A 20,392-nucleotide genomic window follows, 5' to 3' on the forward strand; every position below is an offset into this window, starting at 1 on the left:
TATTGGTTTCCGCTTGCAGCGGATCCTAGCTATGGAGGGAAGACAATTTAAACTTTAAATCAGCTTTTTATATGTAACTGGCTATTCTAGATTCTAAATTGAGAATATATTTTTTGCTGACAGTATAACTGTAAGATTTTTTAAACTCCAAGTGATCAGGGTAGGGGCCTATTTCTTGTTGCCTCAAAAAATGCTACATTAGTTTACTAGGACTGCCATAACAAATTACCACAAACGGGGTAGCTTAGAATAAGATAAATTTATTCTCTCACAATTCTAGAGGCTCTAAATCCAGAATAAGGGGGTCAACAGGGCCATGTTCTCTCTGTAAGCTCTAGGGGAGAATCAGTTCCATGACTTTCTCTTAGCTTCTGTTGTCAGCAATCTTTGGTATTCTTTGGCTTGTTGACTCCAGTCTCTTCTTCCCTCATCACATGATCTCCCTCTGTGTGCCTTGTCTTTATGTGGCATTCTCCTCTCTGCATGTGTCTTTGTGCCTCATCTTATAAGGACACCAGTCATATTGGATTAAGGGTCCCCCCTTTCTATATCATATCATCTTAACTCACATTTTAATTATATCTGAAAAGACTCCATTTCCAAATAAGGTCACATTCACAGGTGCAAGGGTGGGACTTTAATATATTTCTTGGGGGGCACCATTCAATGTTATGCAGACTTTGGTCTGCTTGATTCCAGCATCTTGGAGTTGGGGACTATTGGTGTGAATCAAAGTCCCTTCCCAGTTTCTTTATTTCTAGTCATATATGCTGTGTCTTTCAAAATATACAATAAGAGGTTTGATTCTAAAACAGTGTTACTTAATCTGTCCCTATCAGGGATGCAGCTACTGGAATACCTTTTTTTTTTATTCTTTGAAAAATTACTTTTAAAAGAAAGGAATTTTGAAGGCAAACTCTAGTATACTTTTGTTTCTATGTGGATTTAATTTTTAAAAAATTTTTTATTGTTATGTTAATCACCATACATTACATCATTAGTTTTAGATGTAGTGTTCCATGATTCATTGTTTGTGCATAACACCCGGAGTGGAACACTGGGTGTTATGCACAAACAATGGAAATATTTTTTTATATTTTGTCCCTTTTCTCCTGATGCCGTTACTAGTATTTCTCTTCTTTGACAGCCTCTGAGCATTTTAATGAGAGATTGGGGAGAAGTATAATGGGCTCTGCAAGTCAGCCTCATGCTAATCTGGTCTCCATGTTTTTTTATGCTTCCAGTTCTTTGTATGCACTGTCTCAGCTCCCTGGAAAGACATATTCTTTCTCACCTGCCTTCCAGACTTAGTCTTTCAAAGTTCCTCTCTTTTGTGAAATTTTCTTAGACAAAACAGGACTGATAGTCAGCCAGTCCATATCAGTTCAGCTATTCTGACTAACTTTTTAAAGATTATTTTTTAAATCTCCCTTTCCTGACTGCAGAATATTCTTTCAATACCTTCTATTGCTCCAACACGTTGTATATTGTTTAATGATTTAAACTTGGTATTTACACCAGTTACTTGAAATGATTGTCTAAAGATGTGTTTCCTCCACTGAACTGTGTTTTTCTTGGGTCACATTTTGTTTATTGTTTTCTTTAAGTCAGTCCATACCCTTGTCTTGCACTAGGGGCTCATGAGGTGTTTTCTGAATGGGATTGAGTACTGATAAGAGTACACAAGGGGCAGTTTCTTTAAGAGAATCTTGAAATGTATCATAATTTCTTGGAGGATTTCTTTAAATTAAAATCTTTAGCAAAATCAAGAGAAACCAGTGCAGTAGAGTGGTTGACAACTTACTCATCCTTCTGAAAATTTTTTTCTCCACCTGTCCAAAGACCTAAAATGACTTTCTTTTTCTTTCTTTCTTTCTTTCTTTCTTTCTTTCTTTCTTTCTTTCTTTCTTTCTTTCTTTCTTTCTTTCTTTCTTTCTTTCTTTCTTTCTTTCTTTCTTTCTTTCTTTCTTTCTTTCTTTCTTTCTTTCTTTCTTTCTTTCTTTCTTTCTTTCTTTCTTTCTTTCTTTCTTTCTTTCTTTCTTTCTTTCTTTCTTTCTTTCTTTCTTTCTTTCTTTCTTTCTTTCTTTCTTTCTTTCTTTTTCTTTCTTTCTTTTTCTTTCTTTCTTTCTTTCTTTCTTTCTTTCTTTCTTTCTTTCTTTTTCTTTCTTTCTTTCTTTCTTTCTTTTTCTTTCTTTCTTTCTTTCTTTCTTTCTTTCTTTCTTTCTTTCTTTCTTTCATTTTTGTTATCACAGTCTGTGATTAACAAATAGGCAAATTCGGTGATGTCCAGTATGATATTATTTTAATCATTCCACCACATGGCTCACAGAAGCAGAGATTTTCAATAGGGTAGTGAGATATTTTTTGAAAGGGGAACAATGATAATAATAATGTTATTGATAATTATATTAAGTAATAGTCATTAGTTCTATATCCCTTATACATTTTTATATCATTTATCAGCTCTGTGGAGTAGGAGGGATTATTATTCTGATATTACAGATGAAATGTAAAGGCTTACAGAGTTTAATGTACTTGCCCAAGGTCACTTGCTAGTAAGATGCAGTGATTACAGTTATAAGACTATTCTTACAGTGATTGTTATAGTCAGTTAATCAGTGATGTTTTTAACTGTTAACATTTGTTCAAATAACTTTCTTGAGGGATGAACTTAAAATTCTTACCTAGCTATGTAACATTCCTTTCTGGAAAGCTGTTGCTCAGACTTGAATTTCTTATTCTCCAATCTGAACATTCAGATAATGATGCAATAAAATCTCTTATGGAATACTCATCAAGATTGTTATATGCTAAGAGAGGGAATAAGATATATTTTCATACTTTTGACTTCTATAAAGTGCTTTCCTCCTTGTTGCAGCATAGAAAAGCTCTGAAATTGCGTCATATAAGCAGGGTAATCTGCAATTATTTACAGAGTCATCCCATAATATCTCATGTTATCACTTCTGTGGAAAGACAGAATAGGAAAACACCCAAGCTTTCATGAATATTTCAAAACCCATACTCACTGCAGGAGGGAGAAAAATAAGTTTAGATAATTGCAAATTCCATTTCAGTTAGTTGTATTCCAAGTAAATGTTCTGTCCCAACATGGCTCACATCTTATCTTTTGAAATGGTGGAAACTAATGCTTTTTCTTGCTCAAGTGCTAGTTTTGTTCCCATGTGAGAAGATAGAGAAGCAAGGAAAACAAGGCTGAGTATCAGCTATAGGAGAGGAGGAACCTTTTAGGAAACTACTTGGCATTTATAGCAAGTATTTCCCAAGGCAGCTGCTGAATGGAGCTGAGTATTTTGCTAAGTGATTTTCCTCTCTGACCTTTATTACTAATGAATCTTCTTTAAGAAGTATTTAAAGAGTAAAAAGAAAGGTTGTTTTTATTAATCTCTTTTCTCTTTGCCCACAGAACCCAAAGAAATGGTGTTACCTGGCAAGAGATATGCTGTTTTTTATGAAAATTCAGATCAAGGTAATCCTTATTTTGAACTGATGTACTTTTTAGTCTGTTTAACTCTGACACATTAGACTCATTGGCTTTCTTTGATTACTGGTTTTAGCTATTGAATAACCCATCAAAAAATCAAATCATTATCTGAAAAATAGAGGGAATGATATATGATGATCATCATATTCATGAAGTGAATAGTAAATTTTAAAATATATGTTAGCTTATGAAAACATTATGGATAGTGGTTAATTTTATGACAGTTTCTTTCATTTATTTATTTATTTAAAGATTTCATTTATTCATTAGAGAGAGAGACAGCGAGAGAGGGAACACAAGCAGAGGGGAGTGGGAGAGGGAGAAGCAGGCTTCCCGCAGAGCAGGGAGCCCGACACGGGGCTTGATCCCAGGACCCTGGGATCACGACCCGAGCGGAAGGCAGATGCCCAATGACTGAGCCACCCAGGTGCCCCCAGTTTCTTTCATTTATGTTAATAAGTGAATAGGATCTTGACTAGAAGATTGCATTCTCTTTGGAAATAGCTCCAATTAGTGTATCATATTTACAAATGATGGACAATAAGACAATTAGATTCTTACCAGGTTATAGTGATGAGATTTGCCTTTTATTTAAGCATTAGTCAGATGGCTTTACCTATTATTTTTTGAATATGTGAAAATTTCAGTACAAATTCCTAGAAAACATCATCAAGTTTTTATAAAGGCACCCTCGTGCAAAACATGTATTTTCTTTGGAAGATTGAATTATATCATACAGTTGCTGAATAGCATGTCTGATTATGCTTAACAGATTGCCTATTTAGTTGCTAAATTTCAAATTGCTATGTGATTTATTTACATATGTTGACCTAGGAATATGAACACTCATGCAAATATTCTAATGACATGTACATGTAAATGAAGTGTGGGTATAGATGCAGATATATAATGTGTGTATATTTTATGAATAAAACTGTTATCTCAAAATAGTTTTTTATGGAAACGTTTCTGAAAGGTTAGAATTGTGATGGGGAACTGAACCCATCTCTCAGTACTTTCTATTCATACAGGATGTCACTGTATGTATATGAACACAAATAATAGAATTATTGAAATGTACATTAGACTACATTCTAATTGGAATTAATTGGGTTTTATTTTTGACAAATCATTGAATTCCTAAAAACAAATGAGTGCTGAAACAAAGGTAGCATTTAAATTTTTTTAAAAATTTTTTACTGTTATGTTAATCACCATACATTACATCATTAGTTTTTGATGTAGTGTTCCATGATTCATTGTTTGCATATAACACCCAGTGCTCCATGCAATACATGCCCTCTTTAATACCCATCACCAGGCTAACCCATTCCCCCAGCCCCCTCCCCTCTAGAACCCTCAGTTTGTTTTTCAGAGTCCATAGTCTCTCATGGTTCGTCTCCCCCTCCGATTTACTCCCTTTCAATCTTCCCCTCCTGCTATCTTCTTCTTCTTCTTTTTTTTCTTAACATATATTGCATTATTTGTTTCAGAAGTACAGACCTGTGATTCAACAGTCTTGCACAATTCAGAGTGCTCACCATAGCATTGGGGAAGGTAGCATTTAAATTTAATGGACATTAGCAGAAAACTTATTTCTGAACTTTAATTTGTAGTTGAACAAAAATTTAGGTTGAATTGCAAATTGGGGTGTTTCTACTTATTTCTGGCTTTCAGTTAATTCTTCAAAGGATGTATAAACCCCTTAAGGAAGCAGCTTTTCTCCCCTAAAGGGGATTTTGAATTGTAGGCACTCTATTTCAAGTTTTATCTATACTAAAATGTTAATTCAAACTATAAAATATCTTAAAATGGTTAATGACAGCAGTTGAGGGTTGCCTTTTGCATAGAACTATTAACTGTGACTCCCCAAAGAGAGACATAATGAAAACTACTTACTACCTAGACAATATGTGTAACAGGGTGAAGCTGAGCTATATGATATAGGCATAGGGAGATACGTGGTGGAAAAGTGCTTGTTGAGCGTAAATTGATGAATGACACAATAAAGAGAGAGGAAAAAAAAACACTGAATGAGATGAAGCCAATAAAGAGGATCTATGACCTTTAGAATGAAAATAAAGAATCAAGGGAGCACAGACTATCCAGAAGGCATTCATGTGATATTTTTCTGTTTTCAGAGGTCTGTATATGCTAATATTCAGTTTTACTAGACTTTTATGTATTTAAGAGATGGATAAACTTATTTTGAACTGAATGTAGGAACAGAAAAAGTTAGGATTGAAGGAGGGATATTTCCGTTAACATGGTAGAGTTTTCAGAATTGTGTATTCAGAGTAACATAATTTGCTTATCCTCAACATGAAAATAAAGGAACAGTCCTGTATACTGCTAGAGTCCAAGGGCTTTGGCCTGACAAAATTCCCAAAAAGCTTATACTCTAGCATATGTGTGTTTGTGTGCAGGTTGTGAGTGGGATGTGGATGAGTAATTTGGAGTGGAGAAAATGGTGTTCACTTCATCATCTCTATACGTTAGAACTTTTGATTCATTGAAATAAGGGTGTTTCCAATCTTATAAAAATAATTCCTATTAATATGACAAAGAATGCTAATTGTTGATGCTCAGTATTCATTATCTCAGATGGAATATAGACATTTAAATTTCAATGTTTAATGTACTGTTGGGTTTGGTTTACTTGTGTTTTATTGAGAATTTTTGTATCCATGTTCATCAGGGATATTGGCCTATAGTTCTCTTTTTTAGTGGAGTCTTTATCTGGTTTTGGTGTCAAGGTAATGTTGGCCTCCTAGTATGAATATGCAACTTTAAGACATACTAGTGAAGGTGCTATTTTTAGACAAATGGGACCATTCAGTTTTCCCAGTTGCACATGACAACTAACACACTCATTTTGTGTAGAATTAACTCTGACAGTGGAGCTCAGAGAGCAAGCTATTGGAATAATAGATACTTGAAAGTTCTGCATTTGACTCTTTTAAAGGGAGTATTTTAGTCACAGTGTTCTGAATTTTGTCATCCAAAGAGAGAAGCAACTTCAACTAGTCAGGTCAAAATATCCTTCGATATGCCCCTAGAAAGATTATGTACAAAGATAGAGACTGTTATTCTGTCGTATTTCTACATATGTTTATATGTCCTGGAAATATATTGAATTTCATTAAGAAAATTTCATGTCTGTAATTTATTTTTATTATGTAGGAATATCAAGTTTTTTTCTCACATATAACTTTTTTTGTAAGTAATTGTAATGCGATATTAAGGGTTTGGCATTTTTTGATGTACTCTAGGTTGAGATCTAAGCTTAGTATAAATAGTTTTAAGAATTGAAAATAAACTGTCTCATAAGGCTAGTGTATAATGTTACTTATGTTCAAGAGCACTAATAAATAAATTATAAATAAATAGTTTAGTGATGTGTTTCATTGTGGTTTATTACACAGGATGTAAGAAACATAGATGTTATATATGTTGAGGTTTAAAAGGATGAAATCTGATATTTAAGAGCTTACTACATTATTTATATTTTATATTATTTATTACATACCTACCCTAAAGTAACAATGGAAAGTAAATCACCAAAACTTGCAGGTTGATCAATAAGTTAATGACCATGAATTTAAATGAGAAGTAGAAATACTTCTATGACATGTGATAAAAGGTGTGATGTAATTGTCACATTGCCTGAATTAGGTGCCACGTATGATAAAGGTAATGCTTTACAGAAATATAGTTGTAGCATCAGGCAAAGTATGCTCCCAAAGAGTGCTTAAAGTGCAAGTCAGACAACAGATCACTGAGCATTTTCATACAGAAGTGATTAAAAAGTAATTCTTAAAGAGGATTTACATGACAGAGCTATTAAGATAATTTTAAAGAACTTTTTTGACTTATGGTTTTTGTCATTTGAAAAGTTCTTGTTATGTTTTAATCTTCTGAGGATTAGATTCTGTGGGATACGCCATTTTTTAAAACCTGTTTAAAAACTCTCCAAAACTGTAAGGCATGGCACTGTCTAAAATTGACTCCTGCAAGTAATATTCAAGTTCTTCCATCAATTCCCTGCCTATATTTCTTACTTCGTTTCTCTCTTACTCCACCTCATACCCTAATTCTTGTGTTTCTTTATGCTGAATACTCCACTCTGAATGCCCAATCTTTCTTCCTTATTCCCAAGCCTACATAACCTTAAAATATCTCTTTAAAGAGCCTTCCGAATTCCTCATAATACTACAACTATTTCTCTCCCTTAACCTGTATTCACTTGGTAAAGTCGTCTGGATGCAGTAGCTGCCGCCCTGTCATTGATTTGCATAGATTGCTACCTAGTAGTTCTTATGTGTGCATGTGTGTATATATGCATATGTACATATATCATTTTATTGTATTATATATAAAGGTACATACACAGACATGGGATTTCTTTCCTTTAATGTGAATCCATTTTTACTGCCATCCATTTTTACTCCCACTTTTGAGTGAAGTACACAAACTTTGAATGAATGACCTCCTTGTATCTCCATGATTTCCACTAAAGTAATATTTAAAGGCTAAAAGCGTCTTTTGTACTATGAGAGTTATAATTTAGCTATGTTTTGTATTATTTAGGATTGCCTTGAGAACCTACTCTCCCTTTATCACATCTTTTCAATGAGAATACAATCTAAATTCGAATACACTAACTTATAAAGAAAATGATTTTCCACTATTGAAACATTCTCTTCACCATGGGAAGATTGCCCAGTTCTATCAACCATTGGTTTTTGCCACTTTGCACACATGTCATTGAAGAAAATTCTAACCTGAGCTATTCAGCTAAGGCACTTGTTGCCCACGAGCAAAACCCTGCCTTATAAAGATACTACCTATTGCATATCTCACATCAGAACCGATAGGGAAAAAAAAGTTATATTGTAATTTGCCACCTCATTCATTTATGTATTCATTCATTAAATCAGTGTTTACCTACTATATTCATCAGTGCTCTAGTTGGAGTGGGGGTACATGCAAAACTTGAGAGTCTCTTGTTCTACTCACATACACGCATACACCACACACACCCTACGTACATACATACACACATATAGAGACTACAAAACAAATCTCTTTACATGCTTATAGAAGCATGCTCTACGCTCCTTATCATTTTTCCCAAGCTCAATTTCTTCTGTGTTTTTCTATACATCATCATTCATGTGGATAGTTGGAAATCATTAAAACTGTCCCTGAAAGCTATTTTTAAGTTTGCAATAATTGTTGAACCTCATGACTAAGAAGTTTGTGGCCATTTTGAATGTGTGTGTATGTTTGTGGATATGCAGTCTGAAATAATATATTCCCAGCTTCACAGTCTTTTCTTTAGGCTAGGATCCTAAAAGTACCCAAATACTAGGAGTGGAGGTTGGGAAAGGGTGATTGTTATTTAGAAAGTGGAGATGAAATAACGACTATTGGGGTTGGAGCAGGGCTTTTGGGAATTGGGGCTGTCTGGGAACTGGTAATTCCCAGTGGAGGACTAAGAACTTTGAGGGAATTGGTTCCTTTAAGGCTTTAGCCTGTGTGTCAGTTTTCATTTCTTTGGTTTTGCAGTACTAGCATTACTTTGGAAGGGAAGCAAATCATTGCAAGGAGAGTAGTGTGGGCAGAGGCAAATAATTTATGACATGGGGTGTCCACTAGACTTTGCAAGTGCATATATATGTATGTTTGTCCCTTTCTCTCTCTAGTTATATATTTTTAATGCGTTTGGCATTTAAAAAAGTTATGCCACTAGATGTCAGCAGCAACCTCCCAGGGTTCCTGTGGCCTTAATTCTTAATGACAACGACAAATTGTTACTCTATTAGAACATCTTATCTGAGAATAGTAAGTACCTATTTTGAAAATTTAAGAGGCAGTTTTTGAGTTATGAGGAGGATTACGAACATCACAAAATGTTTTGAAATTATTTTTTAAACTGGTTTCTGTTGACATGTAACAAGCTACTTTTACTTCCAATATTCTACCAATGAGATGATGTGAAGAACTATGTGTGCAGTTGAGTTATTTGTCAGAAGTTGTACTTGATGCCAGATCTCTAAACTTCTGTTTCAATGCTTTATGATTCATTTATGCCATGATTACATGAGTATTTGTGCTTGGGTTTATTTCATTCTGTTTCTGTAGAAGCATTTTGATACTACAGCCTGTCAGATTGTGTGGTATTAATTTTTCAACATCCACATCTGTGTGCTGTTTATTTAGTAAAGTCTAAACTTTCTTGGATCTGTACTCTGTTGTTATAAGACACTCAGAACACTTTGACAGATGCCAAAGATTCTGATAGGTGTTTGCTCAACAGGAGACAAGGAAAACAACCTAGAAATAGGGAAAAAATATGTATTTTCTATGAATTATAATACATATAATTGTTTAGTTCTTAAAACAGCAGGTAAGATGATCTCAGATGTTTTTTCCAGAAATTAGTATGAAAATTATAATACTGGCCAATGTTCAATAGATCCTAATAACATTATTTTAAATAATGAAGTTAATACCTGGTCAAATCAGATTCACATTGGCAGAATGACTCAAACTAATCTGCTGGATTTTAGTCATGAATTACAGCTCAGATGATTGACTATTAGTTGATCAAGCACCAAACAGATTTTTAAATAACCTTGAAAAAGGTAGAGTTACTTCCATGTTTCTCCCTTGGAAAAATTATGCTTTCAATGCATTAAAAAAATGTATGTCTTAGGAAAAGCAGGAAAGGAGAATTATGAAAATATTTTCTTTCCTAAAAACAGTTCTACCAATGAAGATATTAATGTAAATGTTATACCCTCATCACTTTTAAGATTTTAAAAAATCGTTTTAGTTGGTGCAGTGAAGTAGGGGCTAACTCAACTAGTATGTAGGCCAAGGAAATAATTCCTCTCATACCAAAGTTGTTACATTTGGGAGTTACTGGTTTAACTTCATAAGATTATCACTAATTTTCTTATTTTTTGCATTTCTGTTGTAGAACTACTAGTAAAGGGGATTCATCAAGATTTCCCCCCAAAATTATGATTATTATTCTTTAATTATGTTTGTAGATGGTAAGGCAAACATTTAAAAACATGCTGCGGTTACTTGACCCATGTACTTTCCTCCCATTGGCCAGGGGCAATGAGTAGGTGCTGTTAATAAATGTAAGGCATATAGTTACCCAGATGTTCAGTTAAGGAACCTTTTTAAAATTTTTTATTGTTATGCTAATCACCATATATTACATCATCAGTTTTTGATGTAGTGTTCCATGATTCATTGTTTGTGCATAACACCCAGTGCTCCACGCAGAATGTGCCCTCTTTAATACCCATCACCAGGCTAACCCATCCCCCCACCCTCCTCCCCTCTAGAACCCTCAGTTTGTTTTTCAGAGTCCATCGTCTCTCATGCTTCGTCTCCTCTGGGGGGAGGAGGAGTAAGTCCTCCTCTGACTTACTCCCCTAAATTCTTCCCCTCCTGCTATCTTCTTCTTTTTCTTTTTTCTTAACATATGTTGCATTATTTGTTTCAGAAGTACAGATCTGTGATTCAAAAGTCTTGCACAATTCACAGCGCTCACCATAGCACATACCCTAACCAATGTCTATCACCCAGCCACCCCATCCTTCCCATCCCCCACCACTCCAGCAACACTCAGCTTGTTTCCTGAGATTAAGAATTCCTCATATCAATGAGGTCATATGATACATGTCTTTCTCTGATTGACTTATTTCACTCAGCATAACACCCTCCAGTTCCATCCACGTCGTTGCAAATGGCAAGATCTCATTCCTTTTGATGGCTGCATAATATTCCATTGTGTATATATACCACTTCTTCTTTATCCATTCATCTGTCGATGGACATCTTGGCTCTTTCCACAGTTTGGCTATTGTGGACATGGCTGCTATAAACACTGGAGTGCACGTACCCCTTTGGATCCCTACATTTGTATCTTTGTGGTAAATATCCAGTACTGCAATTGCTGGATCGTATGGTAGGTCTATTTTCAACTGTTTGAAGAACCTCCATACTGTTTTCTAGAGGGGTTGCACCGGCTTGCATTCCCCTGTGTAGGAGGGTTCCCCTTTCTCCACATCCCCGCCAACATCTGTCATTTCCTGACGTGTTAATTTTAGCCATTCTGACTGGTGTGAGGTGGTATCTCATTGAGGTTTTGATTTGGATTTCCCTGATGCCGAGCGATGTTGAGCACTTTTTCAGGTGTCTGTTGGCCATTTGGGAATGGGTCCATTTCTGGGCTCTCGATTCTGTTCCATTGATCTATGTGTCTGTTTTTGTGCCAGTACCATACTGTTTTGATGATGACAGCTTTGTAATGCAGCTGGAAGTCCGGAATTGTGATGCCGCCAGCTTTGCTTTTCTTTTTCAATATTCCTCTGGCTATTCGGGGTCTCTTCTGGTTCCATACAAATTTTGGGATTATTTTTCCCATTTCTTTGAAAAAAGTGGTTGGTATTTTGATGGGGATTGCATTGAATGTGTAGATTGCTCTAGGTAGCATTGACATCTTCACAATGTTGGTTCTTCCAATCCGTGAGCATGGAACGTTTTTCCATTTCTTTGTGTCTTCTTCAATTTCTTTCATGAGTATTTTATAGTTTTCTGAGTACAGATCCTTTGCTTCTTTGGTTAAATTTATTCCTAGGTATCTTATGGTTTTGGGTGCAATTGTAAATGGGATCGACTCCTTGATTTGTCTCTCTTCTGTTTTGTTGTTGGTGTATAGGAATGCCACTGATTTCTGTGCATTGATTTTATATCCTGCTACTTTACTGAATTCCTGTGAGTTCTAGCAGTTTTGGGGTGGAGTCTTTTGGGTTTTCCACATACCGTAGCATATCATCTGCAAAGAGTGAGAGTTTGACTTCCTCTTTGCCGATTTGGATGCCTTTGATTTCTTTTTGTTGTCTGATTGCTGTGGCTAGGACTTCTAATACTATGTTGAATAGCAGTGGTGAGAGTGAACATTCCTGCCGCGTTCCTGACCTTAGCGGAGAAGCTTTCAGATTTTGCCCATATAGAATGATATTCGCTGTAGGTTTTTCATAGATGGCTTTTATGATATTGAGGTATGTACCCTCTATCCCTATACTCTGAAGAGTTTTGATCAAGAAAGGATGCTATACTTTGTCAAATGCTTTTTCTGCACCTATTGAGAGGATCATATGATTCTTGTTCTTTCTTTTGTTAATGTGTTGTATCACGTTGATTGATTTGCGGATGTTGAACCATCCTTGCAGCCCAGAGATAAATCCCAGTTGGTCATGGTGACTAATCCTTTTAATGTACTGTTGGATCCTATTGGCTAGTATTTTGGTGAGAATTTTTGCCTCCATGTTCATCAAGGATAGTGGTCTGTAATTCTCCTTTTTGATAGGGTCTTTGTCTGGTTTGGGGATCAAGGTAATGGTGGCCTCATAAAACGAGTTTGGAAGTTTTCCTTCCATTTCTATTTTTTGGAACAGTTTCAGGAGAATAGGTATTATTTCTTCTTTAAATGTCAGATAGAATTCCCCTGGGAAGCCATCTGGCCCTGGGCTTTTGTTTGTTGGGAGATTTTTGATGACTGCTTCAATTTCCTTAGTGACTATAGGTCTGTTCAGGTTTTCTATTTCTTCCTGGTTCAGTTTTGGTAGCTGATACATCTCTAGGAATGCACCCATTTTTCCAGGTTATCTAATTTGCTGGCATAGAGTTGCTCATAATATGTTCTTAGAATTGTTTGTATTTCTTTGGTGTTGGTTGTGATCTCTCCTCTTTCATTCATGATTTTGTTGATTTGGGTCATTTCTCTTTTCTTTTTGATAAGTCTGGCCAGGGGTTTATCAATCTTGTTCATTCTTTCAAAGAACCAGCTCCTAGTTTCGTTGATCTGTTCTACTGTTTTTTGGTTTCTAGTTCATTGATTTCTGCTCTGATCTTTATTATTTCTCTTCTCCTGCCAGGTTTAGGCTTTATTTGCTGTTCTTTCTCCAACTCCTTTAGGTGTAGGGTTAGGTTGTGTATTTGAGACCTTTCTTGTTTCTTGAGAAAGGCTTGTATTGCTATATACTTTCCTCTCAGGACTGCCTTTGCTGTATCCCAAAGATTTTGAACAGTTGTGTTTTCATTTTCATTGGTTTCCATGAATTTTTTTAATTCTTCTTTAATTTCCTGGTTGACCCATTCATTCTTTAGTAGGATGCTCTTTAGCTTCCATGTATTTGAGTTCTTTCCGACTTTCCTCTTGTGATTGAGTTCTAGTTTCAAAGCATTGTGGTCTGAAAATATGCAGGGAATAATCCCAATCTTTTGGTACCGGTTGAGACCTGATTTGTGACCTAGGATGTGATCAATTCTGGAGAATGTTCCATGGGCACTAGAGAAGAATGTGTATTCCGTTGCTTTGGGATGGAATGTTCTGAATATGTCTGTGAAGTCCATTTGGTCCAGTGTGTCATTTAAAGTCTTTATTTCCTTGTTTTTCTTTTGCTTAGATGATCTGACCATTTCAGTGAGGGGGGTGTTAAAGTCCCCCACTATTATTGTATTGTTGTCAATGTGTTTCTTTGCTTTTGTTATTAATTGCCTTCTATAATTGGCTGCTCCCATGTTCGGGGCATAGATATTTACAATTGTTAGATCTTCTTGTTGGATAGACCCTTTAAGTAGGATATAGTGTCCTTCCTCATCTCTTATTACAGTCTTTGTTTTAAAATCTAATTTGTCTGATAGAAGGATTGCCACCCCAGCTTTCTTTTGGTGTTCATTAGCATGGTAAATGGTTTTCCACCCCCTCACTTTCAATCTGGGGGTGTTTTTGGGTCTAAAATGAGTCTCTTGCAGACAGCATATGGATGGGTCTTGTTTTTTAATCCAATCTGATAGCCTGTGTCTTTTGAATGGGGCATTTAGCCCATTTACATTCAGGGTCACTATTGAAAGGTATGAATTTAGTGCTATTGTATTTCCTGTAAGGTGACTGTTACTGTATATTGTCTGTGTTCCTTTCTGATCTATGCTGCTTTTAGGCTCTCTCTTTGCTTAGAGGACCTCTCTAAATATTTCTTGGAGGGCTGGTTTCGTGTTTGCAAATGCCTTTATTTTTTGTTTGTCCTGGAAGATTTTTATCTCTCCTTCAATTTTCAATGAGAGCCTAGCTGGATATAGTATTCTTGGCTGCATATTTTTCTCGTTTAGTGCTCTGAAGATATCATGTCAGTCCTTTCTGGCCTGCCAGGTCTCTGTGGATAGGTCTGTTGCCAATCTAATATTTCTACCATTGTGGGTTCCAAATCTCTTCTTCCGAGCTGCTTTCAGGATTTTCTCTTTGTCTCTGAGACTCGTAAGTTTTACTATTAGATGTCAGGGTGTTGACCTATTTTTATTGATTTTGAGAGGGGTTCTCTGTGCCTCCTGGATTTTGATGTCTCTTTCCTTCCCCACAGTAGGGAAGTTCTCTGCTATAATTTGCTCCAATATTCCTTCTGCCCCCCTCTCTCTTTCTTCTTCTTCTGGGATCCCAATTATTCTAATATTGTTTTGTCTTATCGTATCGCTATCTCTCGAATTCTGCCCTCGTGATCCTGTAGTTGTTCATCTCTCTTTTTCTCGGCCTCTTTATTTTCCATCATTTGGTCTTCTATATCGCTGATTCTCTCTTCTGCCTCATTTATCCTAGCAGTTAGTGCCCCCATTTTTTATTGCACCTTATTAATAGCCTTTTTGATTTCAACATGGTTAGATTTTAGTTCTTTTCTTTCTCCAGAAAGAGTTTCTCTAATAACTTCCATGCTTTTTTCAAGCCCAGCTAGTATCTTTAAAGTCATGATTCTGAACTCTAGGTCCGACATATCGAGTAGGTCCCTGGCTGACGGTACCATCTCTTGTTCTTTTTGCTGAGGTGATTTTTTTCGTCTTGTCATTTTGTCCAGAGGGAAATAGATGAATGAGAGAACAAAATACTAACAGGTTAACAGCATCCCCAGCAAATATACTCTATACAAAATAGAAAAGACCTGAAACCCAGGGAAAAGAAAGGGAAAGAAAGAAAAGAGAAAGAGAAAAGAAAGAAAAAAAAAAAAACAAAAAGAAAAAGATAAAAAGAAAAACAGAACAATACAAAAAAACGGAATATGATCAAATATGATCAGGCTAGTGCATAGATCAGTGCCACACAGTAGATTTTGGGCGTATTTTGGTCTGTTTGAAAAAAGTGCCTCCTAAAATTTTAAAGGAAGAAAGACTTATATATGTACAAAATAAGGGTTGATACAATGAAGGGATGGAAGATAACTGTAAAGATGAAAATATAAAAGATTTTATAAAAGTAATTGATAAGATAAGAAGTTGTTTGAAAAAGGAAGATTTTTTAAAAAAAGAAAAAATAAAAGGGAGAGAATGTGATTAGGAAGGAGACTAGAACAAAGCCATACATTAGTGATTTAGGGCATATGTTGATCTGTTAGTAGAAACTGTATCTCAAAATTTTAAAGAGAGAAGAACATATATATATGCCAAAAATAAGGGTAACTACTAGGAAGGGATAAAATATGACTCTAAAAATGAAAAATAAAAAATGTTTTTTTTAAAAAAAGGGATTGATAAGATGTTGGTTGAAAAAGGGAAAAAGAAAAATTAAAACAGTAAAAAAAATTAACTTTGAAAAACTAATGAATCATGGTAAAAAAAGCCATGAATTCTATGTGCAGTATTCCCCTAGCGCTGGAGTTCTCCCGTTCTCCTTGATCGGTAAACTTGGTCTTGCCTTGCTGGCTGTTCGTGCTGCTGATCTTCTGGGGAGGGGCCTGTTGCCGTGGTTCCCAAAAGTCTTTGCCGGAGGCGGAATTGCCCCACCCTTGTCGGTTCCAGCTAAGCAAGCTGCTTGGGTTTGCTCTCAGGAGCTTTTGTTCCCTGCAAGCTCTGGTACAGCTTTGGAGGACCAGGGTGAAAATGGTGGCCTCCCAGTGTCCACTCGGAGGAGCTGAGAACTCAGGGCCCCGCTCCTCAGTGCGCCCCCAGAGAAAAGCAGTCACTCTCGTCTCCCTGGTCTCCGGCCACACTGCGTGCTCACCCGGCCTGTGACCGAGCGTTTCTATCTCTGTCACTCGACCCTGTGTGGAGTCTCCAAACCCAGCAGATCCCTGCGGTGCGCTCCCACGCCGCTCCTCCTGGTGGAGGGAGGGGAGTCTCCGCAGATCTGTCACTTGTTGGGTCCCTGCTGGAGGAGCAGTGGCCCGACTGGGCTGCGGATCACAGTTTATGGCAACCCCGAGCTGAGAGCCCGCACCTGGCTCTGTCTCTGCAGCCGGCTTCCCTGCTCCAATACCTGGGAGCTCTGCTGCACTCAGGCACCCCCAGTCTTTCTGTGACCCCGAGGGTCCTGAGACCACTCTGTCCCACGAGGGTTCCACCCTCCGCTTAGCCACTGGAGCGACATCCCTCAGCAGAGCCGGCTTCTAAAAGTTCCGATTTTGTGCTCCGCGGCTCTATCACTTGCCAGAAGTGGCCGACAGAGGCCCCCTCCCCCGCCGTCTATCCTCCCGAATATCGCCTTGGATTCACTTCTCTGCACGTCCTACCTTCCAGAAAGTGGTCGCTTCTCTGTTCAGAGAGTTGTTGCTACTCTCCTCTTTGGTCTCCTGTTGAGTTCGTAGGTGTTCAGAATTGTTTGATCCCTATTCAGCTGATTTCCTGAGACCAGACGAAATCCAGGTCTCCTACTCCTCTGCCATCTTGCTCCGCCCCCCCAGTTAAGGAAATTTCAACATTGAACCTGGTGTGGAAGCATACAGCTGGCTTGATATAAAACAGTCCATCCTGTGCTTCCAGTACTTAACCTTCCAGAAAGGGTTAGGGCTGAGATGTGACCAGAGCATCTGTCTGCAGTCTTTCTCTTTCATCTTTTACAAATAGTTAAATGACACAGATGTTCGTGAAGTATTTTGAATAGAAATGTTGCCAATTCTAAACAAACTATTGTTAACTCCACATCAAGAAACTGACTCCTGCTTCCATATATTCCAGTGCATTTTCTCTCAGCATATTCATTTGCTGGTGCATTCACAATGGATTAAGTTAAAGTATAGAGAGGGTGAGGTTCCCTTTGGGCTGTTCCAGAAATTCAGACACCTCAACCTGATAATCAAGGGCCACTTTTTTTTTTAATTTTTCTTGTTATGTTAATCACCATATATTACATAATTTGTTTTGGTGTACTGTCAAGGGCCACTTTTTGCTGCTGCATCGCAAACCTTCCCACCCTCATTTCCACCTGATCTTCACCCGGATGTTGCCTCAGTCCATACACAAGGATTGATCCGCCCTGTGTACGATTTACTTATTTCTACCTTGATAACTTTTCATTTACCATTACTCTTCTCTTCTCTCTCCCGACTTCTTAGTCTTCTTTTCAGAGACAGAAGACAGTAACAGAGACACTTGTGGGTAGATGGTCTATATTCAAATCCCCTGTTGGTGATTTATTAGATTACTGCTACTAAACCGAATGCAAGCTCTTTAACCCACAGAGTCTCACATTGGTTTCCTCTACAAAACCATGAAAAAAATACTTAAATAATTGAATTAATGCTAGCATTAACTATATGACTTTTAACTTACAATAGCTACTGGCACATAGTAAGTGCTTAATATATATTAACTACTATTAATTCTGTCAAATTAATCTGACAACTCACTTTCATAAAATTTAGTCTCAAACTGATTATCCTTCACACAGTCATTATTAATCTTATTGTGTGTGTTTGCAGCTGTACCTGCCATCCTACTTGTACTTTCATATTTGGTGACCTATGCATCTTATCCTCTTGGTATATGACACTCATAATCAATAAATAGGATAGTAATATTTGCCATAGCCATACCTGAGGTTATTGTGAAGACAGAGTTAGAACATAAAGGTAATAATGAAATTAGTGATGATTACTTCTTATCCTGCTTTTGTTACGTGTGAGGAGCAGGGCTAGGAGCTTTATTTACCTTGTGCTATCACTTAGCATACATATTTTGTGAACCATGGGCAGGGAGGCAGCAATTCACATTCAGACCTATAGAGAAAGGAAAATAGCAGAATATCCAAGTACAAAAGTCAAATAGAAAAGGAAGTATAGAATTAGGTTCACAAGAGAATGTACAAGCTGAGGTGGAGTCTATAAACTGTCACAGAGTTTGAATGAAGTTCTGTAACTGCATGCGTGACTTAACCTGAGAGAGAGAGCAGACCAAGAAGGATCACTATGAAAGAACGGCCCCTCCCCCCAGTACACACGTACTCACACAGAAGGGTGAGGCTCAGAGGCATGTGTGTCTCATGGGCGTAGTCTGCAGATTGGGTGGTCTTACCTGAGTTTGCTCATATATCCTCAGACAGCTGAAGTCAACTGTGGATTGGTTTTGCTGATCTTGGCTGAGCTGTTCTATGTGTCTATGACTTTGGCTAGGAGAACTGGGCTGACTCAGCTTTGCTCTCCTGGAAGTATCAGGGTTCTGAGAGACAAAGAGCAGAAATGCTTGAGAGATTTTTAGGCCTATGCTCAGAACTAGCACAAAGTGACTTCAACCACCCTCTACTGGACAAAACTAAGTTTCAGGGTTAGCCTGGAACCCAGGGATAGGGAAATAGACTCACCATTGGATAAAAGGGGCTAAAAATCACATTGCAGCTGGTTGGATACAGAAAAGGGGAGAATTGGAGTAAGTTTTGCCGTTGACCTATCAGAATCTCCTTTCTACCTGTGAGAAAACAGCAATTCAGTGAGATTAAATAATTTGCTGCTGGGGTTGACTTGTAAACTTTACCGGGCCTATAATGAAACTTCATTTTCCAGAACCCAGGATTGGACAAGGGGTGGGCATGGGACCTAAACAAATTAATCAGTCCTTCCATGAGACTTGGTATAAAAGAAAATAATCCCTTTAGGTTCAAAAATTGTCAGAATGTTGACTTAGCATTGCCAGTAATCTTTTGTTCTGCTATTTGGACAAGATATTGAGACAGTTGGAAAAGAGAGAGACAGAGACAAGAGACAAGTGGCAAGAAACACAGAATGATTAGCATGTAAGAGAAAGATGAAATTGTGTCATTTGAGACACTAGATGCAGCCATACTTGAAACTTTAAGCTAACTAGTTTCTTAAAGCAATGTTTCTTTTTTTTTGTTATTCTAGTTTGACTAAGGCTTCTATTACTTGGAACCTAAACTATTTTATTAAACAGTGATGGATAATTTTGCAAAAATGGCTATAGCAGTATATCTAGTCTTATGTACATTTCCAGAACCTCCTTGGCACTCCTTATCAAAAGGTGAAGAGTATTTTTACCTGAATGGGCTTGTGTCTTCTCTGATGAGCAGAATACTGCAGAAGCAATGCTATGGGACTTCCAGGGCTAGGTCATAAAGAGGGTACAAAACTCTTTCTGGACACTTGCATTTGGAATCCAGTCACCATGTAGTGAGAAAAGTCCAGACCTCATGGAGTAGCCATTTTTAAGGTGTTCTGACTGATGGTTTAACATTCAGTAGTCAGCATTATCTCCAGCCATGTGTGGGGACAAGCCTTCAGATGATTCCAGTTCCCAGGCTTGGGACAATTTGGGTGATGATGACTGGAACAGAGATTCACTATCTTCCCATGGGCCACGCCTAAGTTGCAGATCCATGAACAAAACGAATGTCATTGATTTAAGCCACTAAATTGTGGGATAAGTTGTTAGACAGCCATGGATAAATGCAACACAAACATTATACTCTTATCCTGTAGCTCTTTCTTAGGATTCTCTTTTCTTTTTCTGTCTTTTTTTTTCCTTTGAGGTATAACTGACATACAACATTATATTAATTTCAAGTAACGACTTCATTTTTTTTTTAAA

The 20,392-nt window shown here is 37.1% G+C and overlaps 1 protein-coding gene across 8 annotated transcripts in view; it reads left to right on the forward strand.

The window, feature by feature from the left end:
* The window catches only part of INPP4B (inositol polyphosphate-4-phosphatase type II B), an 842,030-nt gene that overhangs the window by 140,901 nt on the left and 680,737 nt on the right, over nucleotides 1-20,392 (forward strand). For all 8 annotated transcript variants that reach the window (XR_003608999.2, XM_028102335.2, XM_028102336.2 and 5 more), the window contains exon 2: nucleotides 3,428-3,490. The gene's annotated coding sequence lies outside the window, so the exon portion shown is untranslated. The remainder of the gene's footprint in view (nucleotides 1-3,427; nucleotides 3,491-20,392) is intronic.

This window comes from Eumetopias jubatus, unplaced genomic scaffold (genome assembly GCF_037043125.1).
Source record: "Eumetopias jubatus isolate StellerSeaLion01/CBP00866 unplaced genomic scaffold, mEumJub1_p1.0 scaffold_2, whole genome shotgun sequence".
In the NCBI taxonomy this organism is placed as follows: domain Eukaryota; kingdom Metazoa; phylum Chordata; class Mammalia; order Carnivora; family Otariidae; genus Eumetopias; species Eumetopias jubatus.